The sequence below is a fragment of the Phascolarctos cinereus genome, unplaced genomic scaffold (genome assembly GCF_003287225.1).
Source record: "Phascolarctos cinereus isolate Bilbo 61053 unplaced genomic scaffold, phaCin_HiC Scaffold_726;HRSCAF=1367, whole genome shotgun sequence".
NCBI classification, from domain to species: domain Eukaryota; kingdom Metazoa; phylum Chordata; class Mammalia; order Diprotodontia; family Phascolarctidae; genus Phascolarctos; species Phascolarctos cinereus.
Window position 1 is genome coordinate 371,858,713 of NW_027556098.1, and position 25,130 is coordinate 371,883,842.

Genomic DNA, 25,130 nt, shown 5'->3' on the forward strand with positions numbered 1-25,130 from the left:
ATGGGCACGAGGGGGCGTGGCCTGGGAAGGAGAGGGGAGGGGTGGAGCTCTAGAAGAGAGGGGAGGTAACTAGGGGGCAGGGCAGGGAGGAAGGGTGGAGACAGAGACCAGTCAGGGGAGAGGAGGAGCAGTAGCATCCCTGCAAGAGAATCTGTGGCCCAACATCCTGATCTAGAACTTGTCACTGGACCCAGATGGCCCTGGAGGAGAAGGTGAGGCTGGTGACTTTGCATAGCCCTCCCTCACTAAAATCCAATTCACTTGCACATCTGTTGGCTCATTTTCTGCTACCTATAAACATGCCCATATCTCTCCTCCATTCTCTCTTGATTCTGCTGTCCCTAAGTATCATCTTATTATTCTTCTGCCCTTTGTAGCTAAACCTCAGTAGGTACCTCCACTTTCTCTCCTCTCAGTCTTTTCTTGACTCTTTACAATCTGGCTTCTGACCTCATCAGTCCACTGAAACTGCCCTCTCCAAAGTTATCAGTGATCTCTTTATTCTGGCCTTTTTTCCATCCTTATCGTCTTTGACCTCTCTGCAGCCTCTATGGATCACTCTCCTCCCTGACACTCTCTTCTCTCTAGGTTTTTGGGACACCACTCTCTTCTGGTCTTTCTCCTACCTATCCGACCATTCCTCCTTAGTCTTCTTTGCTGGATCCTCTTCTAGATCATGCCCCTCTAACCATAGGTGTAACTCGGGGTTCTGTCCTGGGCCTTCTTCTCTTCTTCTGTACCTATTTACTTGATCTCCTCAGCTCCCATGTATTTAATTACCACCTTCACATTGATGATTCTCAAATCTACCTTAACTCTCCTAATCTCTCTGTTGCCCTCCAATCTCACATCTCCAACTGCCTTTCAGATATCTCCATAAATATCCAGTAGACATCTGAAACTAAGTCTGTCCAAAACAGAACTCATTATCTTTCTTCCTAAATCCCCCTGACCTCCACCTTCCCTATTACGATAAAGGGTAACACCATCATCCCAGTCCCTCAGGTTAGAAACCTAAGAGTCATCCTGGACTTCTCACTACCTCTCACCCCACATTTCCAAGCTATTGCCAAGGCCTGCTGATTTCATCTTTGTAACATTTCTTGAATATGTCCCCATCTCTCCAGGCACTTCCACCACTTTAGTGCAGGCCCTTATCAACTCATGCCTCAGTTACTGCAATAGGTTGCTTGTGGGTCTGCCTGACTCAAGTCTGTCCCCACTGCAGTCTAGTCTCCATTCAGCCATTAAAGTATAAAACACAGATCTGACCATGTCACCCCATAAACTCCAGTGACTCCATATTACCTCCAGGGCCAAATACAAAATGCTCTGTTTGCCATTCAAAACTCTTTATAACCTAGTCTCCTCCTACCTTTCCAGTCTTCTTACATCTTACTGCCCAACACCTACTCTTCAATACCATGACCCTGGCCTCCTGGCTATTCGTGAACAAGACCATCTGTCTCTCTGCTCTAAGCTGTCTCTCATACCTGGACCACTTTCCCTCCTCCACTCCAATTACTGACTGCCCTGGCTTCCTTTGAAGTTCCAACTAAAATCCTACCTTCTATGAGAAGCTTTCCCCAGCCCCTCAATTCCAGTGCCTTCCTGCTGCTAATTATTTCCTATTTATCCTGTATATAGCTTGGGGTGTGTATCTGTGTGTGTGTTTGTATGCTATTGATATGTCCTCAAAAAAAAACGTTAAGGAGCATAGTTTCCTGAGGAACTCCACCAAAGACCTTCCAAGTTGACATCACATCATTGATGACTACTCTGGGTCTGGCAAATTAACCAATTTTAAATCCACCTGATTGTATAAATATCTGAGCCCCATCCCTCCTTTTTGTCCACAAGAATAATATGAGGGACTTTGTCAGGTGCCTTACTAAAAGCTAGGTAGAATTCTCATCATCTAATAATCTTGGAACCCTCTCAAAAAAAAGCACATGAAGTCAGCACAGGTTTGACCCTGTCACTCTCCTGCTCAGGAGGCTGACTCAAGACAAAGTATAAACTTCTCTGACATTCTTCGAAATATAGTTCCAGTCTATTTTTCGGGAATAATTTTCAGTTGCTTCCCCTCCCATACTCTCCTGGCCTTCATGGTGTTCCCCATCCATGACGCCTCCTCACCCCTCCATGCTGCTGCACTAGCCACCCTCCAAGTCTGGACTTTTCTCCCTTCTTACATCTTCCCCTCAGAATTCCTTGTTCTTGTTTGATTGATCGTTTCAGTCGTGTCTGACTCTCCATGACCCCGCTTGGGGTTTTCTTGGCAGAGAGACTGGAGCAGTTTGCCATTTTCTTCTCTAGCTCATTTTACAGATGAGGAGACTGAAGCAAAGGACTTACCCAGGGTCACACAGCTTGTGTCTCAGGAAGATGAGATGAGTCTTCCCGATTCCAAGCCCAGCGCTCTGTCCACTTGGCCACTTCACAGCCCAGTCAGAATCCCTAGCTTCCTTCGGAGTTCCCTTCCTTAGATTTTTAGTGTTCCTCTACCCCAAAAATGACTTTTCCACTTTTCTTTATATTCGAAGCTGTGTCCTGTTATTGATGACACTGTTAGCGCTTTGTGATCTCTGCCTTTTTTTTTTTCACATAATCATTAACTATTCCTTTCCTCATACACTCAAAATCTTTTCTAGGAATCTAAGTCAAGCTTACTAGCCTGTGGTTTGCAGATGTCATTCCCTGCCCCCCCCCCAATTAATAAGATATTTGCTCTTCAGTTTTGAGGCACCCGTCCCATCCTCTGTGAACTTTCTGATATCACTGACAGTAGTTTAGCAACCATGTCCAACATTTCATTCAGCGTAATGATGTGAAGTAGTTTATGTGGTAATTTGACCTTAACAAAAAGTCTGTTAAATAAATGAATTGGTCTGTAATATGGTGCTAATAAGTTTCACCATCTGCTATGCAGAACTGTTGTGAGGAACCCACTTAGTGAGCTCTTAAGTCATATCAGTGAAGCACCTAGGCTCCCCTGTCCCCCGCCATGGGCCCCCAGAAAGGCCCGAGATTTGAGGCTCTTCTTGGCTCAACATAAAACCAGACCCTCCGTGTATTTATTTTTCACTAGACCAACCAGAGGACCTGTTAGTTCAAAACAAAAGGCATTTAATGTAATACAATGGCATGATAAATGACAAGAAATATTCCCTCCTTCTTTTTCCCCACTATTTGGAACCCACATCTTATCAGTGGACAAGGGCCACATTCTCCCACAGGTTATCACGACATCATGGGGAGGGAAAACATGGAACCAGATACACCCCTCTGGGAATTAACTTCTCAATTTGGCATTCACAGTTTTACGAATTGGGTTCTGAAGAGGTTGACTATGGTGTCAGATTCAAAGGTGCTCTCTGGGTCTGCACCCTAAAATCATAGCTCAGGACCCCCCACCAGTTTGTTTACCTTTCATAGTCAGACAATAAACACAGCTCAAAGTAAAATCTAATGTAGCTTAGAAAGAGCAGTAGCTGTAAAACACTGCTCCCCATAAACCTGGGAGCTCTCTCCCCAAATACGACATCTCTAGAAAGAGTGGGCATTTGCTCACTGTGGTAGTGAGGTGCTCATAGGGGACGCATAGTCAAGGTAGTTCATGCCTCCTATAGCACCGGGCCCCAGCATTCCTCCCCTTCTCGTGGTACACACTTGCTGTTCTACCCTGGACATGGCATCTTTGCTGGATGGATCGGTTCAGCTGGACTCCCTGGACCAGCTACTTTCCTTAGCCCAGATTTCTACTGCCAGGGTTAGTCTTGACTTGAACCCTGCCATAGTCAGCCAGAAGTCATGCTCCTTGAAGTTGTCCTTCTCCCAATTCTGTCAGTTTGTGCTGCCTGCTGGGTGCCCTGAGCACGTCACACTGGCTGAGCAGCTCTGCTGCAAGGTGCCGTGGTCAAGGGTGATAACACTTCCCTCCCTCCAACCCCCAAATGCTGTCTGGTAAAGGCTCAGGGATCCCACTTCCCACGTCTGCTCTTGGCTACTTTCAGGGCTGACAGGCTTAGCTGTTGCAACCCCAGCAGGCACACGGCCAATCTTCAGCCACCTCTTGCCAACTTCCATTCAATCAGAGATGCCTTTTCAAACTTTGTCAAGGGATAACAGTGTAGCTGCACTTAGTCTGATGTGTGAACACTTGATTATCTGCCTCTTTCAGTCCTTTCACCAGCCCTATCCCAAGATACTTGCATTGATTGACCAATCCAAGATATGGATGGACTGATTGACTGGTGTGGTGGGAGGACCACATACAGTTGTGTGTAAAGTGCTATATAGGCGTCACCTTACGCATGTCAATCGGGAAACATTTAGTAAGCTCCTACTATGTGCCAGGCACTATGCTAAGTGCCCACAAGGAGCCTGCAGTCTAATAGGGGAGACAACACGCAAGTACATATATACCAAGCAAGCTATATGCAGGAAAAATAGGAAATAATTAACAGAGGGAAAGTACTGGAGTGAAGGGAGAAAGGTTTCCTGTAGAAGGTGGAATTTTAGCTGGGACTTGAAAGAGGCAGAGATGCGGAGGGAGAATGCTCCAGGGATAGGGGGACAGGCAGAGAGAACGGCTGGGGCTGAGAGATGGAGGGTCTTGTTCATGGGGCGGCCAGGAGGTCAGGGTCACGGGAGCAGAGTATGGGGGGGAGTAAGTTGGAAGAAGACTGCAAGGGAGGGGTAGGCTGTGAAGGGCTTTGAACACCAAAGAGTCCGTTTCGTATTTGCTCCCAGAGGTGTGACCAAGGAGCGCATTTGGCGATCGATAGATAGATGGATGGATTATACAGAGACCAACCTTCTGGCGTATGTATCCGAGAAACTGCTATTCCAGGCTGTCCCTTCTGTCATCTTGAGATATTACTTTTCCACTGGGACAGCAGGCTGCATTAAGGGAGGAATGCTGTCCAGGACTAGGGAGGGGATCTGCCATGTTTTTCCGTAACAAATCTGTGTCCGAGGTAGTGTGTTCGATTCCAGGCGCTGCATTTTATCAGGGAAGTTAACCAACTCCAGCAGGGGTTCTGAACCTTTTTGGGGTCCTGGACCTCTTAGTCTGGAGAAGCCTGTAGATCCCGCCTCAGAATAATATTTTAAATGCACAAAATAAAATACGTAAGATGACAAAGGAAACCAATTATATTGAAACACAGTTATGAAAATATTAAAATACCAAAGTTCACAGGCTCGTGGATGCAGCAGAGCCACAAACGTCATCCGCTGGGCGTTTGGAGTTGCTGCTATTCTCTGCTGCCATCTGCTGGTTTTGAACTGTAATGCATCTTCTTTACTAAGCTGCTGCTGCCATCTGCTGGTTGTCAGCTGTGATATGGCTTCTACTGGGCAGGGGTGGTCCTTCAGCTCTTGACTATAGTCCCAGGAACTATATTTCTTTCTGGGATATATACCCCAGCTAGCTGAGGATGCTACCTAGCTCCTACCCACCCCTTATTTTCAGACTTTTACAATTTATTGATCAGTTATGCTAATTTTTTCCCCCTTGTTTTTCTTTTCATCCTAAAAAAAAGTTACATAGAATGGATCTATGGGAGGGGAGGAGGGATATCAGGGAAAACAATGGTGATGTAAAAAAAAATCAATAAAGGCTTAATTTTTTTTTCTAAATTTAAATTTTTTTATTTTTTCCATATGCTTTTGAGTTGAAAATTTTTCTCCCTTTTCCTCCCCCCCTACCCTCCCCAAGACGGCACACATTCTGATAGAGGCTTTACATTTACATACCCATTAAACATATTTTCACATTAGTGAAGTTGTAAGTAAAAATTAAAACCAATAGGAGGAACCATCAGAAAGATGAGACAAAACTCAACAGAAGGTAAAAATAAGTGAGAGCGATTCGACTTCCATAGTTCTTTCTTTGGATGTGAACAGCATTATCCATCCCGAGGCTTCTGGAAATGTGTTAGATCCTCATAATGCTGAGAAAAGTTCAGTTTAACAATCTTAGTCATTGCATAACGTGGCTGTTATTGCGTACAAAGTCCTCTTGGTTCTGCTCACTTCAGTCAGCAGCAGACCATGTAAGTCTTTCCAGGTTTTTCTGAAGTCTGCCTGTTCATCATTTCTTATAGCACAATAGTATTCCATTACATTCATATACCACAACCTGCTCAGCCATTCCCCAATTGATAGGCATCCTCTCAATTTCCAATTCTTTGCCACCACAAAAAGAGCTGCTATGTATATTTTTGTACATGTGGGTCCTTTTCCCATTTGTTTGATCTCTTTCAGATATAAGGCTTAATTTTTTAAAAAGCGTCATCTGAACTGTACTTGCCTCTGTGACTGCTCAAATTCAGTCCAAACTCTTTATTGAGTTTTGATCAAAGTTCATTGCATGGAGTGCTGGTCCTAGAGTCAAGAAGACATCTTCCTGAGTTCAAATTTGGCCTCAGACACTTACTAGCTGTGTGACCCTGGGTAAGTCACTTAACCTCATTTGCCTTAATTCCTCATCTGTAAAATGAGCTGGAGAAGGAAATGGCGAACTACTCCAGTGTCTTTACCAAAAAAAAAAAAAACCCAAACGGGGTCATTGAAGAGTCAGCGTGACCAAAAGAACTGAACATCAACACCAAATCAAAGTTCCTTTGGCCTCCTATCATATCTCTGGGCTTGCTGAGCTGTGCTTCCTTCAAAACACCCAAAGAACCTCACTTTGAAAAACTGTGAAGATGCTGAATGGCCGTGGGGTGAAGACATCTCAACCCTATGATGCCCCTAGTTGCCATGGAAATCATCTAAAGAGCAATATTGAAAAGAGTAGGTAGAGGTAGTAAAGCCACACTTTCCTCAACCAAATAAATGTCTGGAATCTCTATGTAAATATAAGCTATCATTATTCATACCCAGGCCATGCCATCTTAATCAGAAATTGGCCCTGGTCCTTAGGGTACTATACCCTCTAAGCCTGGAATAATCCTCCCTACTGCTCTAGGAGATAGATACTCTGACCAGCCTTCTGGGATATGTATCCTGGAAACAGCTATACCAGACTATCCCTGTCTGTCATCTTGAGATATTACTTTTCCACTGGGGCAGCAGGGAGGGAGGAATGCTGTCCAGGACTAGGGAGGGGATCTGCTATGTTTGTTCCATGACAAAGCTATGTCTGAAATAGTGTGTTCAGTTGCAAGGGCTGCATTTTATCAGGGATGTTAACCAACTCGAGCACGGGTTCTGAACCTTTTTGGGGTCCTGGACCCCTTTGTCAGTCTGGAGAAGCCTGTGGATCCTGCCTCGGAATAATGTTTTTAAACGTACAAAATAAAATAGCAAGATGACAAAGGAAACCAATTATATTGAAACAGTTGTAAAAATACCAAAATAAAACAAGTTCACAGACTCAAGATTAAAAGCTAGAGAGCTGAGCTACAGAGCCTTTAGAAGACAAGTAGGATGGTGAAAGGGAAAGGCATTAAGGCCTTACCATATGAACAATGGGGTTGAAGAAATGAAGAAAATTTAATTGAGGGGGGGTACTACAAAAGCTATATGTGAAAGGCTGTCTGGTGGACAAGAGATGAGGCTTTTTCTGTTTGGCTCTTGAAGGCAGAAGTAGAAGCAGATTTAAGCCTAATGCTATCCACATATGTGCGCACGCGCATACACACACACACACACACACACACACACACACACACACACACACACACACACACACACACACACACCCCTTCCTAATAATTAGCACTATCCAAAGTAGCATGAACTGCCTCAGGAGGCCGTGGCGTCCTCCATCCTGGAGGTCTTCAAGCAAAGATTTGTTAGCTAGGTGGTACAGGGGATTTCTGTATATTCAGGGGACTAACAGGGCTTCAAGGTCCCTTCCAACTCTGTGATTTTCAATCAATATTTATTAAGTGCCAACAAAAAGAGTCAAAAAACAGTCCGTACTCTTGAGAAATTTACAATCTGATGGGGAATACAAAATGCAAACAATTCTATACAAAGCAAGCTATATACAAGACAAATAGGAAATAATTAACAGAAGGAAAGTACTAGGGGGTCAGGGAAGGCGTTTTAGTTGGGAGGCCAGTCATTAGTCTAAGGAGAGGAGAGAGAGCATTCCAAGCACTGGGGACATCCAGAGCATGCCTGGAGCTGAGGGATTGGCTTGTTCATGGAAAATCCAGGAGGCCAGCATGGTTGGATGGAAGAGTGGGTGTCAGAGAATAAGGTATAAGAAAACTGAAAAGGTAGGAAGGGATTAGGTTTTGAATGACAAACAGAGCATTTTGTATTTGCCCCTGGGGGCAATAGGAAGCCACCGGAGTTTATAAAGTGGTGTGTGTGTGTGTGTGTGTGTGTGTGTGAGAGAGAGAGAGAGAGAGAGAGAGAGAGAGAGAGACAGACAGACAGACAGACAGACAGACAGAGACAGAGAGAAAGACAGAGACAGAGACAGAGAGAGAAATACATGACATTTTGGTCAAACTGGGCTTTCTCTTGGGTCCCCATCACCAGTGAAAGTTCCAGAGCATATGAACAGGTATTCCTGCCTGGGGCAATACTCTCTGTGGATAGTAATTTCTGAAAATGGCAAAAAAAGTGGGGGCCTTTACTGACCAGCTACTTTGTTTGACCACTTATGGGGATCTCACCACCTCCCCAAACAGACTACTCAATTTATAGCCAGCTTGAGTTGTTGGGAACTTTTTCCATATTTTAAGCTAAAATCCACTTCCCTGTAACTTCTGCCTGTTAAGTTTTAGTTCATGGAATTACAGAATTTCAGAGTCAGAAGAGAGCTCGGAGAATTTCTATTAAAACTGTCCCTAAAGCAGGGAATTGTGTCCATAACCCTCTTTATTAATGGTCCTCTGGCCTCTGCCTGAAGAACCCCAGAGATGGGGAATTCATTTCTTTGTGAGACAGCCCATTCCGCCTTTGCACACCTCGAAATATTGGATCAGATGCTGTCTAAGGTTACTTCTAGGTCAAAAATCCTCCCATTTTTCTCCCTTATATTGGCCTCAAATCTGATTTCTGCAGCTTTTGCTACTTGCTTCCTTCTCCTTTTCCCTCAACAGCTCAGCCTCCTGAGGACTGTTCTTGGAGCAGGGGTCCAAACATCCCCCTGCCCTCCACCAGCCAGCTGTTAATCATTTACCAGCTCTCCACCAAATGTTGACAAGGTAGAGAGAGTCTAGTAGAGGGTGAGCAACCCCAATCCCCAGCAGCAATTGCTGCTTCTCCCCGCTCCCCTTCCTGCTGCCAACCAGGCTATATCTCAGGCCTTCTCCATCATGCCCCAGAAACCTCTTTATCCTGGAACTCATACCTTGGAAGAGTACCCTGTCCCTGAAGCCCCTCTCTCCTACATGATGGCTTCTCCCAAGACCTCCATTGAGGAAGGTACCCAGGCTAGCCATGTCTTCGTTTCTCTCCACTTCTGCACTCTAGAATTCTCTACCATGCTCCCACCATTGGGTACTTCCCTCAACTACCCCCCCCATCCCATGGTCTTCCTAGGATTGAGTGTAAGCTCCTGGAAGGCAGGGATTGTCTTTCTTTCTGGTCTCTGTATTTCAAATACTTGGCACAGTGCCTGGCTTAATAAATGCTTAATAAATGCTTGTTGAGGGGCAGCTAGGTGTTGCAGTGGATAGAGCACCAGCCCTGCAGTCAGGAGGACCTGGGTTCAGATCTTCCTAGCTATGTGATTCTGGGCAAGTCCCTCAACCCCAGTTGCCTCACTAAAAAAAAAAAAGTACTGATTGACTGCTTCCATTAGGGCCAACAGGAAAAGTCCGATTCCTCATGCACAGTGCAGCCCTCCAAATTCTTTTTTATTTTTTGGTGAGGCAATTGGGGTTAAGTGACTTGTCCAGAGTCACACAGCTAGTGAGTGTTATGTGTCTGAGACTGGATTTGAACTCAGGTCCTCCCGATGCCAGGGCCAGTGCTCTAAGCCCTCCAAATTCTTCAAGACAACCAGCATGTCCCCTCAGATCTTTTCTTCATGTGAAATATCCTACTTCCTTCAACATATGCTTGTACAATATAATGTGCAATGTTAAGTGCTTATTTTATATAGGGACCAGCTTTTAAGTTTTCTTGCCCACCCTCCACTAGACATGCTCTATCTTGTCGGCATTCAGTGGAGTGCTTATAAATGTTTAACAGCTGGCTGGTGGAGGGCAGGGGGATGTTTTGAAACACTATTAGAGTTTTGGTTGTTGTCCAGTTATTTTTTCAGTTGTGTCTTAACTCTTTGTGACCCCATTTAGGGTTTTCTTGGCAAAGATACTAGAGTGGTTTGCCATTTCTTTCTCCAGCTCATTTTACAGATGAGGAGACTGAGGCAAACAGGGTTAAGTGACTTGCCCAGGGCCACACAGCTAGTAAGTGTCTGAGGTCAAATTTGAACTCAGGAAGATGAGTCTTCCTGACTTCAGGTCCAGCACTGTATCCACTAGCTGCCCCATTTGAACTTCATTGTTAACATTGTCTCCTACACTTTCTTAGGTCTCCAATCAATACAACGACAGATCAAGCCCTGATTTGTATCAATTTGCCATTTCCAAAGTGTCAAAACTCAAACTGAAAATTTAACAACCAGCTCTCTGGAGGTGATTCAGGCTGGCTCCAGCATACCCCTTCTCCAGCATCCTTCTGAAACTGTGGCATCCAGAACTGAAAACAATACTCTAGGTACTGAATGACCAGAGCAGAGAACTGGAAAACCATCATCTCGCATTTCTGGACTTGGGAGCAACGCAAGCTATGTCTGCTGCCCCTTCCACAGGACAAACCTTAGTACACTAGGGAGAACCTTGGATTTGGCATCAGGAGATCTGGGTTTGGGTCCTGGCTCTGTGACCTTGGGCAAATCATTTAAACTCAGAGAGTGACTCAGTTTCCTCCTTTATAAAATGGGAATAACAGTACTTATATACCACCTGCCTTATGTAGCTATCATAAGGAAAGCACTTTGTAAACTCTGAAGTACAGCAGGATCTGGAGATTTGATCCTATCTGGAGGCAGCAAGCATGGGTCTTCCTGCTCTGCTAAGTCTTCCCTTCTCCAGGCAAAACTAAATTGGGGGGCAGCTAGGAGGTGCAGTGGACAGGGCACCAGCCCAGAAGTCAGGAGGACCTGAGTTCAAATCCGCCCTCAATCCGAACACTTGACACTTACTAGCTGTGTTACCCTGGGTAAGTCATTTAACTCTAATTGCCTGGAAAAAAAATTTAATTTGGACCTAAGTTTGAGTCCTGGCAGCATTGTTACTTTTTACGGTGTAATCTTGGGTGACCTATTTAGTCTCTCTGGGTCTCAGTTTCCCTATCTGTAAAAAAGAAAAGGTTGGATTGGATGATCCGTAAAGCCTCACAGCTACTAGGTGGCACAGTGGATAGTGCATTGGACATGGAGATAGGAAGACTTGAGTTCCTATCTAGCCACATGACCCTGAGCAAGTCATTTAACGTGTTTACCTCAGTTTCCTCATCTGTAAAATGAGGCTAATGAATAGAACCTACCTCCCACAGTTGTTGAAAGGATCAAATAAGATAATATCTGTACATTTAATTTCTATTTTATTTTTTTCCTCAATTACATATAATGAGATAATATTTGTACAGAACCTGGCATGGTGCCTGGCACATGGTAGGTGCTTAATGAATGCTTCTTTCCTGCCTCCCTTCTTTCTCTGGCTCTAATTTTTACTTTCACAGAACCATAGATTCACAGCTGCAAGGAAACCTTAGAAGCCCTCATTTTACAGATGAGGAAACAGAAGCACAGAGAAATGAGACTTGCTATGCAGTAAGTGGCAAAGCTCAAATGTAAGCCCAGGTCGTCTGACTCTGGAGCCCATACTCATCCTGCCAAAGCACACTCCCTCCAACTCTTAGATTTCTGTTCCGCAGCAGCAGCAGGGGCCATCACAGCTTCTCCTGAATATAGCCCCACTTAGATGCTGTTGACCACCAAACTCTCTCCTTGGCGCCAGCACACCCACTCCCAGCTCCACTTGCCACTGTTTCCTTTTCCACAATGAATGCCTCCAGTGGATTACTGTTGTGTGCTGCAGAGCAGAGAAAATGAAACTGAGCCTTACCAGGGAAACAGAAACTGACCGAGCATCACTGGAGGAGAGCCAAAGGAAAGGATTATTATCAAATGGGGACCAGTGGCCACGCAGAGCACTTCTCCAGGTGGTGTCCTATCTGACCAGCCAAGGCTCTTTCAACAGGGCTTCTCACGCCAAGGTAAAAGGAAAATGGCTTTTTCTCCCCTTTAAATTCTCCACTCTAATGAATTTGATTTAGTGGGAGTTTTGGTTTTTTGGAATTCTTTTGAGAGGAGTGTTACAAATGGCCAGATGGTTATCAGTCAGGGATGCCAGAGAAGGGAATGAATCATGCAGGGAGTCCCAAGGGTGAGGGCAGCAACTGAGGCTGGACTTCTTAGGTCCATTGCAGCCCTTTAGATTCTGGGATAGTTGTGGGAGTTGGATTGGGCACGGAAGGGAACAGAGTTCTAGTCCCCATCTCACCACTAACGGGCTGGGTGACTTAAAGAAACCTTCTAACCTTCTCTAGGCATCTGTTTCTCCCTCTCTAAAAAAAGGGGTTGGACTCTTTGGGGGTGGTTGGACTCAGTGGTCTCTAAAAGCCCCTTCTAGTTTGAACCATCTCCAAGCAGAGTTCAGGAGGCAGGCTCCCCAGCAGCTCTGAGATAGCTTGGTAGAGCAAAGGAGCCCACAACTGCAAGGGACCTACTTCTAAAGTCTAATCCAACCAGAGACTTCTCTGTCTAAGGATGGTTCCAACACTGCCTTTTATATCGTGGGATTGTCATTAGGCCACAAAGGATGATCTCCATGTAAGAATTCTTGCATTTGGGGGTAAATTCAGTTGCAAGAGGGAGGAAGGGGGATGTTGTTATCAGCACAGAAGACAGGCCAATGGTATAGTTATGCCAGAACACAAGAAGACCCAGGGAAGGGAGACCCTGGGGGGGAAGGGGCCACTGCAATAGGGTCCTGGTGATGGCTGTGTCACGTGTCACCTACCAGAGAGCTGCAAGGGAAGCTATGGAGAGGAAACATGCCTTCCCCATGCTACCATCCTGGGTCCAAGTCCCATGAGCCCCATACTAGTAGGGCAATGGCTATCTGAGAGGGGAAGACCCTCAGGGTTTCTGACCAAACAGAACAATTGCTATTTCCACTCACTCTGAACCATCAGAACCCAAACAATGATTAAATGAGGCTTGTGCTCCGACCAATTGTTGGCCAATTAGTAAGAGCCAGAGCGCTGTTTAACTGCTGTGTGGATGCTGGTACGAATCCTGGGGGCAGGATCACGCACTATGACCTACTGGGGTTTATACCAAGAATGCAGGGCTGGTTCAATATTAGGAAAACTATCAACATAATTGACCATATCAATAACAAGACCAACAGAAATCATAATTATCTCAATAGATGCAGAAAAAGCCTTTGACCACACAATACCCATTCCTATTTAAAACACTAGAAAGGAATAATTGCAGCTTACCTTAAAATAATAAGTAATATTTATCTAAAACAATCAGCAGGCATTATCTGTAATGGAGATGAGCTAGAAGCCTTCCCAATACAATCAGGGGTGAAGTAAGGATGCCCATTATCACCTCTGTTATTCAATATTGTACTGAAAATGCTAGCTATTGCAATATGAAAAGTAAAAGAAATTGAAGGAATTAGAATAGGCAGTGAGGAAACAAAACTATCACCCTTTGCAGATGATTATGATGGTATACTTAGAGAATCAATTAAAAAATTATTGGAAATATTAACTTTAGCAAAGTTGCAGGATACAAAATAAATCCATATATTACCAACAAAGTCCAACAGCAAGAGATAGAAGGAGAAATTCCATTTAAAATAAAATTAGACAATATAAAATATTTGGGAGTCTACCTGACAAGACAAACCCAGGAACTATATGAACATATTTTACAAAACACTTTTCATACAAATAAAGTCAGGTCTAAACAAATGGAAAAATATTAATTGCTTATGGGTAGGCTAAGTCAATATAACAAAAATGACAATTCTACCTACATTAATCTATTTATTTAGTGCCATACCAATCAAACAACCAAAAATATTTTATAGAGCTAGAAAAAATAATAACAAAATTCATGTAGAAGAATAAAAGTTCAAGAACATCAAGGGAATCAATGAAAAAAATGTGAAGGAAGGTAGTCTAGCCATACCAGATCTCAAACTGTATTGTAAAATGATAACTATCAAAACAATCTAGTATTGGTGAAGAAATAAAGTGGTGGATTAGTGAAATAGATTAAGTATACAATACAGTATAGTAAATGATCATTGTAATCTAAGATAAGATAAACCCAAAGATCCAAACTTTGGAGATAAAAACTCATTATTTTACAAAAACTGCTGGGAAAAGTGGAAAACAGTATGGTAGAAACTAGGTACAGACCAACATCTCAGACTGTATACCAAGATAAGGTCAAAATGGGTGCATGATTTACACATAAAGAGTGATACTATAAATAAATTAGGAGAACATGGAATAGTTTATCTGTCAGAGCAATGGATAAGGGAAGAATTTAGCAACCAATAAAATATAGAGAACATTATGAAATACAAAATAGATAATTTTGATTACATAAAATTAAAAACTCAAACAAAACCACTGCAAACAAAATTAGAAGGAAAGCAGAAAACTGGGGGAAAGTTTTACAAGTGTCTCTGATAAAGGCCTCATTTCTCAAATATATAGACAGCTGAGTCAAATTTATAAGAATACAAGTCATTCCCCAATTGATAAATGGTCAGAGGATATGAATAGACAGTTTACAGACAAATCAAAACTATCTATAGTCACATGAAAAAAATGTGCTAAATCACTATTGATTTGGGAAATGCAAATTAAAACAACTCTGAGCTACCATCTCACACTTATCAGATTGGCTAATATGACAAAAAAGGAAAATGATAAATGTTGGAGGGGATGTGAGAAAACTAGGATACTAATGCACTGTTGGTGGAGTTGTGAACTGATCCAATATTTTGGTGAACAATTTGGAACTATGCCCACAGGGCTATATAAAACTGTGCATACCCTTTGATCCAGAAATATGACTGCTAGGTCTGTGTCCCAAAGAGATTAAAAAAAGGCAGGGGGGAAGGACCTATTTGCACAAAAATATTTATAGCAGCTCTTTTTGTGGTGTGAAAAAATTGGAAATCAAGGGGATGCCCATCAATTAGGGAATGGGTAAACAAGTTGTGGCATATGATTGTGATGGAATATTATTGTGCTATAAGAAATGACAAGCAGGATAATTTCAGAAAAACCTGGAAAGACTTACATGGACTGATGCAAAGTGAAGTGAGCAAAACCAAGAGAATGCTGTACACAGTAACAGCCATATTGTACAATGAAGAACTGCGAATGACTTAGCTATTCTCAGCAATACAAGGATCCAAGACTCATGATGAAACATGCTATCCACCTCCAGAGAAAGAAGTGATAGTGTTTGAATACAAACTGAAGCATACTATCTCTCTCTCTCTCTCTCTCTCTCTCTCTCTCTCTCTCTCTCTCTCTCTCTCTCTCTCTCCCTCTCTCTCTCTCTCTCTCTCTCTCTCTCTCTCTCTGTGTCTCTGTCTCTCTCTCTCTCTCTCTCTCTCTCTCTCTCTCTGTCTCTCTCTGTCTCTCTCTCTCTCTCTCTCTCTCTCTCTCTCTCTCTCTCTCTCTTTCTCTCTCTCACATCCTTTTTGTTGTTGGAGTCTTCTTGTACAAAATGACTAATATGAAAATATTTTACATGATCGCACATGTATAACCTATATTGTATGACTTACCGTCTCAGGGAGGAAGGAGGGCAGGCAAGAAAGGAGGCATAGAATTTGAAATGTAAAATGTTTAAAAAATGTTTAAAATTGTTTTTAACATGTAATTGGGGGAAAAAATAAAAGATTAAAAAAAAAAAAGAATGGCTTGGCATGGGAGGAAAGCAGGCAGAACCCTGACTGGTCATGTTTGTACCAGGGAAATTGACATGAAATGAGTCCCTCAGCTCAGTGGAAGGTTAGGAATCCACGGGAAAAGACTCAGACTGCAGAACACTGGGTGCGGGGGAAGAGGAGAGTGGATTATGGATGGAACCACCCCTCCTTGCACAACACCATCTGTATCCTATTTCGACTAATTATTCCTGCTAACCAGGTGCTAAACTCTACTGTTTCTCTGCCACTGAAGCAGGGTAAATGCTGCTGTCTTTTCCTTCCAAATTCTGTGCCCTCGGGAAAAGCTGTGATCACCCCTCCCTAACTATTATTGATCTGAAGGTTGGGGGTGGTGCAGAGTGTGTTCCCTGGGCCCAGTACCTTTGGGGCTGAAAGACAAGGAGTGGTCTCGACAGGCTTCTGCAAATGAGTGGCAGAGCTATGCCTCTGGAAGGCATCATGATAATAGCTGGCATCTCTAGGGAGCTTGGAGGTTCAACAAATACTTTCCCCTCAACAACCTTGTGAGGCAAATAGGATTAGCCCCATTATGCAGAAGAGGAAGCTAAAGCAGGGAGAGGTTGCATCCCATGGCTAGCTCATGAGTGTTGGAGTCAGGACTGACACCCTTCTGACTCAGTTTCCTCATCTGAGAAATGAGGCCATTGTTCTCGATGACATCTAAACCTGTGATTCTGCTGCTTCCAGTCCAGACACTGTGCCCCACCACACCAGCAGTGAAGCTGGTTCTACCACCTGGCACAGAGAAAAAAAGACCAGTGTCAAAGTGGCAAGGATGAGAAAAGACAGAAGTAGCCCAAGTTAGAGAGGCTTTGGGAAAAAAAAAAACCCAACTAATATACTGTTAGAAGAGCTGTGAATTGGTCCAACCATGCTTGAAAACAATTTAGAATCATATAAGAAACTGACTAAGTTAAACAAGCCTAGGCGACCTAATGGACAGAGCTCTGGACCTTGAATCGGGAAGAGCTGAGTTCAAATCCTGCCTCACTAGTTGTGTGACCCTGGGTCAATCACTTAACCTATCTGCCTCAGTTTCCCCATCTGTAAAATGGGGTCCCCAAAATGGCACCTACCTCCCAGAATAGTGAGATTAAAATGAGGTAGCATCTTATCAGCTATTATGACAATATTCACTTAGGGAGGATGCTATAGGTGGAAGAGTTTGTGTCTTTTACTTTTTGTAATAACAAAAAAAAAAGACAAAAGTGAGTGCTTATTAATTGGGGGATGGCTGAACAAACTGGGGTTATGTGAATAAGTGAGGGATGGTTATTGCTTCATAAGAAATAAGGCATACAGAAAGATTCAGAAAAATGAGAGAAAATCCAAGTGTAGCACTTGCCACATGGCTGCTTCCTATTCTGGGTGCTCTGTGGGTCTGTATCCACTCAGAACCAAAGCTTCTGAAAGCCTATGCCAGGATTGGAACCCGAGTCTCTTCTCCATTCTGGCCCTCTATCAATTATACCATGTTTTGCTTTCCTCATATGCACAAAGAAGGGGTTGGAATAGATGTTCTCTGAGTTCAAATTCTGCAGATGTTTATTAACAGCCCATGAGAGACATGACCTGCAAGCCCTGAGAAGCCAGGGTGCTTGGGATTTGGGGGTTTTGGACTTGGAAGTGAGAGTGTGTTCTAGAGGAACCAAGCTAAGCTGTGAACCTAGTCCCCCTTTTCTCCCCAGGTATTGAGGAGGTACAAAGGAGGAGGGGAATTAGGCCTTCTGTGTGTTGTAGGAGTAAGTTTGTATATTTGTGATTATGCCTTCTGAAATAAATATTTCTGTATAAAAGCTAGAAAACAAACAAATAACAAAAACAAATAGGGGCAGCTAGGTGGTACAGTGGATAGGACTTGGGCCATGGAGTCAACAGGACCTGAGTTCAAATGTGACCTCAGGCACTTGATACTTACTAGCTGTGTGACCCTGGGCAAGTCACTTAACCAAGATTGCCTCACTAAAAAAAGCAAAAACAAACAAACCTTTAGCAGGAAGAGCAAAGAAGGAGGGGAGGCAACATGTAGTTAAGGCAAAAGTCCCTGTTTTCAAAGAGCTCACAGTCTAAGAGGCAGGAGATAAAACAAACATCCCTAACTATGATCAGGGGCAGTTAGGTGGTGCAATGGATAGAGTACTGACTCCGGAGTCAGGAGGACCTGAGTTCAAGTGTGACCTCAGATAGTTAAGTCCCTTAACTCCCATTGCCTCCCCCCCAAAAAAAAAGTAGAAGTGCTAGAAAGATACGTGTTTTTTGGATTTTGAAGGAATTCCAGTGCTTCAGCTCCTGTTCTTACCTCTGCTTTTCCAATGACATCAAGGAGATACTCTGATGAATCCAATGAGGGTTGGGGGATCTGGGATGCCCTTGCATATATAGTGAGAGGAGGAGGTAGTTCTGTGTGATTTGGGGTGGGGGGGGTGGATCTGAGTGGGCTGGTTCCTGGGGAGACCATCTAGGGAGGATGCTGTGGAAGCAGGGTTTGTGTGTTCTCCCTTTTCCAAAAGCTTAGGTTTGGGAGGAAAAGCAATGGTGTCAGTAGCCTTTAAAAGGGTTGCCAAGAGAGCTCCTTCATTTTGGTACAGTGTGAGGGCTGTGGGGGGGTTTAAAGTGGAAACTGGAGGGAAGGGGTGACCAGGATTAGGTATAGATCCAGGAACCAAAAACATGTGATCGTATTAATTGTTATGAAAATAATTATTAATTAAATTATATACACATGAATATACATATAATATAGAATATAAATTACAATATATGCTGTCACAAGGAAGGCTGTCATAGGGGATAGAGTCTAAGCTAGGAGTCAGGAAGAGTCAAATTGAAATCCTGCCTCTGACACTTACAAGCTATGGTATCCTGGGCAAGTGACTCAGCCTTTTTGTGCCTCAGGCAACTGCCTGGGGCTTACCTACTAACTTACTATGGCTAAAAATAGCTAACATTTATACAGCATTGACTATATGCCAGGCACTATGCTAAGCGATTTACAGTTATGATCTTATTTGATCCTCATAAAAGCCCTGGCAGGTTGGTGTTATTATTATTATCCCCATTTTACAGATAAGGAAACTGAGGCAAACAGGTCAAGTGACTTGCCCAGGGTCCCACAGCTAGTAAGTGAGGCTGTATTTCAACTCAGGTCTTCCTGACTCCAAGTCTAGCAGTCTGTGCACTATGGTGGCCCCTAGCTGCTCCTAAGTCAAGATGTGTTCTCACCTAGGATTCCTGATGCTGCTAAAATCACAGATGATTAGTCCATCTATATCTATATATTTCTGTTTATCTACCTATAACATGTACACATATATAGACACACAAAGAGAGGGGGAGGTGGCATCAACCCCACCAGGCCATCCCCCTGCCTCCAGGCTCTCTCTTTTTTTAAAAATTTATTAATTTATTTTGATTTATCAACAATCACTTCCATCTGCTTTTGAGTTTAAAATTTTTCTCCCCCTTCCTCCCCACCACCCTCCCCAAGACAGTGTACAATCTGATATAGGCTATACATTTACATTCCTATTAAATGTATTTTCACATTAGTGAAGTTGTAAGAAAAAATTAAAACCAATAGGAAGAACCATCAGAAAGAGGAAACAAAACTCGACAGAAGATAAAAAAAAAAGATAGTGATTCAACTTTCACAGTTATGATTATTATCTGTGTCTTTTTCTCCATCCTTTTTTCCCCCTGTTTATGCTTTTCTTTCTCCTCTCTCCCTTCCCCCCCTCACCAGTACTTTGCTTTTGACCACCACCTCCTTCAGTCTTCCCTCCCTTCCATCTCCCCTTCCCTTTTCTTTTCCCTTTTCCCTCTTACTGCCCATAGGACAAGTTAGATTTCCATACCTAACTGATTATGTTATTCCCTTCTTGAGCCAAATCTGATGAGAGCAAGGTTCAAACAATGCTCACCCCACTCCCTTCTTTCCCTCTGCTGTAATAGGATTTTGTGTCTTTTCCTGTAATGTAATTTACCCTTGTCTGCCTCCTCCTTTCTCAGTACATTTTCTAAGATCAGACTAATCCACTTACTTGGATCCATTTAACCCACTTGATTAGATTTTTTTTTATCATTACATCAAAGTCAACTAATATCCACCCCCTTTATGTATACTCCTTTAACATGGTGTAATAACAATACAGTTCTCAAGAGTTGCAAGTGTCATCTTCCCTTGTAGGGATGTAAACAGTCCACCCTATTAACAACATTTGTATCTTTCTGTCCCATTTACCTTTTTATGTCTTTCTTGAATCTTGTACTTGAAGATCAAATTTTTTGTTGAGCTCTGGTCTTTTTATCAGGAAGGTTTGGAAGTCCCTATTTCGTTGAATATCCATCTCCTCCCTTGAAAAATCATGCTCATTTTTGCAGGGTAGTTGATCCTTGGCTGCAATCCAAGCTCCTTTGCCTTACGAATATCATGTTCCATGCCCTGGTCTTTTAATGTAGAAGCTGCAAGGTCCTGTGTAATCCTGACTGTGGTTCCATGATATTTAAATTGTTTCTTTCTGGCTGCTTGCAGCACCTTCTCTTTCATCTGGTAATTTTGGAATTTTGCTATTATATTCTTTGGTGTTGTCAATTTGGGATCTCTTTCAGGTGGTGAGCGGTGTATTCCTTCTGGTTCTAGGACTTCTGGGCAGTTTTTCTTTCTGATTTCCTGAAAGATAGTGTCCAGGCTCTTTTTTCCATCATGATTTTCAGGTAGTCCAATGATTTTTAAATTGTCTCCCCTGGATCGATTTTCCAGGTTGGTTGTTTTACCAATGAGGTATTTTATGTTTTCATCATTTTTTCATTTTTTTGTTTCTGTTTGACTGATTCTTGCTCTCTCGTAGAGTCATTAGTTTCCATTTGTCCAATTCTAGTTTTTAACAGATTATTTTCTTCTATTAGTTTTGTACTTCCTTCTTCAATTGGTCAATTGCATTTTTAAGGTATTTGTTTTCTTCAGTATACTTTTTTTCCAGTTTGCCAATTGTATTTTTCAGGGACTTGTTTTCTTCAGTGTACTTTTTTTCCAATTGGCCAATTGTATTTTTTAAGGACTCTTCTGCCTCTCTCATTAGACTTTTAAAATCCTTCTTGAGCTCTTCTAAGATTTTTTGGGCTTCAGACCAGTTCATATTCCCTTTTGTTGTTGCAGATGTGGGTTCATTGACAATGTTGTCCTCTTCAGAATTTCTGTCTTGATCTCTACTCTTCTCATAATGTGAATCTATGGTACGTTTCTTTTTACTCATGGTTTCTTTATTCCCTGGCCTTTAAAGAGATTGAGCTCTCCTGCTGGGGAACAGAGGGCACTGACCCAAGCTTCTTATGTTGGGAGCCTAGGTCTTGGTCACTGGCTTTGTGTGCTGGGGCCTCTTATGTTGGCAATTGGAGGCTGTAGGGTTCTGGCAGCTTACCTTGTGTTGGGCTGGAATCAGCAAGGCTGGAACTTTCAGGCAATTCTAGGTTGCTTGCTTTTCTTTTCCTTTAGCTTTCTTCAGCTCCTTTTAGATGGGTGCCGCAGGGTGTTTATCTGCCTGGGGCCCCTTGCAATGCTGCCTCCCTCATTTCTGCTAATGCACTGGGAGATTCCTTTGCGTTAGAGTGCCGAGGCACCTGGTGGTTTTCTGAGCTGGTCTCCATCGGTTCCCCCACCCTCACTGAGGCACTTGGAGGTCCAGGTGTTGGTGTTTGCCTGCTCTAGGAACTCTTCCTGGGGTTCTGAGAGCTTACCTGGTGTTGGGTTGAAATCAGCAAGGCTGGGGCTTTGGAAAGACTTTAGGTTGCTTTCTTCACCTCCTTTTAGATGAATGCTGCAGGGTGCTTATCTACCTGGGGCCCTTTGTAGTTCTGCTTCCCTTATTTTTGCTGAGGCACCGGGAGACCCGTTTGCTGGGCTGCTGTACTGCTGTTCCCCGTCTTTCTTCTAGTTCAGCTGTTCCAGGGTTTTTTCTGGGGTGATATTTTCTGGGTTTTCCGAGGTTGATAGGGGAGGGCGAGAGTGACTACCTTTTCACTCTGCCATCTTGGCTCCTGGAAGCGGAAGTCCAGGCTCTCTTGTTATGTTAGCTTGCTCACTCAACCTAGAAAACGTATTCAGTGTATAATATGGGTATCAGGTATAAGGCAAGTTTATTTCTTCCACCACAGAAAAATCTTAAGACGAAAAGATGTGCACAATGAATCAGAAGACATAAAATATTTGCAGTAACCTCTCCTACTCATCATTCTCTCCCAGTTGGTAAGATGGAAGAAATAGTTTACTTTCCCCTCAGCCCCTCACCATCCGTATGATGGCTTCCAGCCAGCCAAGCACAGTAGGTCTTTAGTCCTTTGGTTGCAGGATGGTCCTGCCAATGGTCACGGCTCCACTTCTGTGTGTGTACAGTAAGGTTCATAATGATAATTCAGATTTATTTTTTGGTCCAGGCCAGTGATTTGGTTGATTTGGGGAACTCCTAGTATATATATACTCTCCGCTTCTTTAAATCTGCAGGTCATTTGAAACCTAGGGTCCAAGGGAATCACTGATTGCACTAAGTTGATTGACTTGTCTAGGGTCACACAGCCATGATGGGTCAGAGGCAGGAGGTGTGAACTTGCTTTCATCTGACTCCAAAGCTGGCTGTCTATCCACCACCCCATCTTGTTTCTCATACTTACGTAGCACTTCATAAGACTATTGGAGGAAATCAGACAAGGAACAGAATAGAATAGTGGATAGTGTACTTAATTTGGACTCAGAAAGACCTGGGTTCAAATCTTTACTTAGGTACTTAGCTGTGTAATCCTGAGCAAGTCACTTAATTGTTCTCTGCCTCAGTTTCCTCAGCAGTAAAATGAGGGAGTCAGATTCAATGGCTTTGCATTTCCAACTGAAAGCTGACTTGGGTCCTGCATCACTAGTTATTTGTCCCTTCCACCCCGGCTCACCTCTGTGATCTGCTGAATGAGAGATGCCTGTGTTGGGGATGGAGGCCATGACCACCCTCATTATGCCGCCACCTATGGACCCCTCACCTGACTCAGCTCCTCTTTGTTGCAGGGTTGTTGGCCTTTGGCCTTCCAGCCCTGGGCATGGGCATCACTGACAGTTCTGATCAGCAGGGATGAATGGTGGTGTTGGGCCAGCCAGTGGGCTTGTGGCCATCCTATACCATCCTTGGTAAGTGGGGCCCTCTAGGCCCAGGAGTGGGATTGCATCCATTGTCCATAAAAGGGAAGTAAATTGCCTGAGGTTGCACAGCCAGATTGTGGCAAGACCTGTGACTGAAAACTCAAGTCTAGGGCTCTCCCCTCTACCTCTCCGTATACCAGAATGAACTCTGTGGGGTCCATAGCTCTGTTTCTCTTCAAGGTACCACCTTAGAACTATAGAATCTGAGGTAGAAGGACCCTCAGAGGCCATATGGTCCACTAGACTGAGAATGAATAACATTCTTTCACTGTGGAATGAAAGAATATTCTTACTAAAGCAGAAGGTTCACATTTCTCCTGGAGGCCTTCATGGGTGGGCCTTTCTGCCCCTAGCAATGGATCCCCCATCTCTGAGTTCCTTACCCCATTGGGAACTCTGGGCTTGTTTTCCAGGGCCTGGGGTGAACACCACTATGCCAGCCTGATGTGGGAGCCAAGGCTGGCTATGAGGTCCATCAGAATTTCATATGCCAAAAGAAATGTGAGAATGAGGGGGTGAGTAGGAGCAGATGTCTACCAGTAACTCTAACCAGACAATCAGAGCCCATATGAACCTTGCTGACCAGCAAGGAAATGGGCTTAGTGTTCTGGATGAATAAACTGAATAAATCTGCTCACCAAAAAGTTCATTGTCTGTCTCTGACTTGTCCCTGTTGAGGAACCTCAAGCCAGTGAAGTGTCAATGGGTAATGACTTCCACCCATCTCATCTCTAATCTAATCTCCATCCTTCCTTCTCTCTGATGACACAGCCCTATCACAGCCAAAAATCCTGTGCTCCAACTTCCCAGGAAGGTCTAGGGCCTAGGATCACATTAGGTCTGGCAGGGATGGTGGCCAGGCTGCTGGACTCAGTGGCAGCAGCTGGATTGGAATCTCACCTCTGCCACTCACAAGCTGTATGACCCTGGGAAAGTCACTGAACCTCTCTGAGAATCCATTTTCTCACCTAAAAATGGGAAAGAGAATATGTATACTACCTATCACTATATAAATGTCAACTAAAGAAAATAGGAACTGAGAGGGACCTCAGAACATTGATTGTTACAGCTGGGAGGGCCCTCAGAACACAGAATGTCAGAGCTGGGAGGGCCCTTAGAACACAGAATGTCACAACTGGGAAGGCCCTTAGAACCCAGAATGTCAGAGCTGGGAGGGCCCTTAGAACCCAGAATGTCAGGGCTGGGAGGACCCTTAGAACACAGAATGTCAGGGCTGGGAGGGCCCTTAGAACCCAGAATGTCAGGGCTGGGAGGAGCCTTAGGGTTTATCTTTTCTAACCTCATTTTACAGAAGAAAAGAGAGCCCAGAGAGGGGACAGTGTCTTTGTCTAACACAGCTGTTAGCAGCAGAGTCAAGACTAAAATCTAGATGTCTCTAGTCTTGTGCTTCTCCGCCGTGCCCCCACTCCAGTAGACTGCCTCTGAGATCTGTTTTTATAACAACCAGACCAGAATTTAAACCCACAAACACAGATTGTCTCTCTCAAAGTGGTCCACTTGAAGTCTGTTCACTTATTCCATCCACGCTGCCATCATTCTAAACCTTTCTCTTTGGCCTCACCTGGTGCTTGCTCCAGACAGGGCCCCTGTTGGAAGTCTTCTTCTGGCTTCCATCCCTCAGGAGGTGGCACATTTGAGGTGCCCTATAAATGTTTCTGAGACCTCATTGCTATCATATCAGCTGAGACCACAACTCCTCATATGCTCCATGGCACCCAGAATCCTCACTGTATCACTCTACCTCAATCAGCTCCTGAGACAGCGATGCTTTAAACTTTCTTCCCCAACCAACTCCTTTTCAAATAGGTGCCCTGTCAGGGTATTAGATAATCTGATAAACTGATAACTTCCAATGGCTGTAAATGGTTAAAAACCACCCTTCCAGG

At 43.7% G+C, this 25,130-nt stretch overlaps 1 long non-coding RNA gene across 1 annotated transcript; it reads left to right on the top strand.

Annotated features, from left to right (window-relative positions):
• The first annotated feature begins 11,604 nt into the window (after nt 1-11,604).
• LOC144454187 (uncharacterized) lies at nt 11,605-23,872 on the top strand. Its single transcript, XR_013482491.1, has 3 exons — nt 11,605-12,261; nt 23,092-23,211; nt 23,637-23,872. It is a non-coding gene; the product is annotated as an uncharacterized LOC144454187 (long non-coding RNA).
• The last annotated feature ends 1,258 nt before the right edge of the window (nt 23,873-25,130 follow it).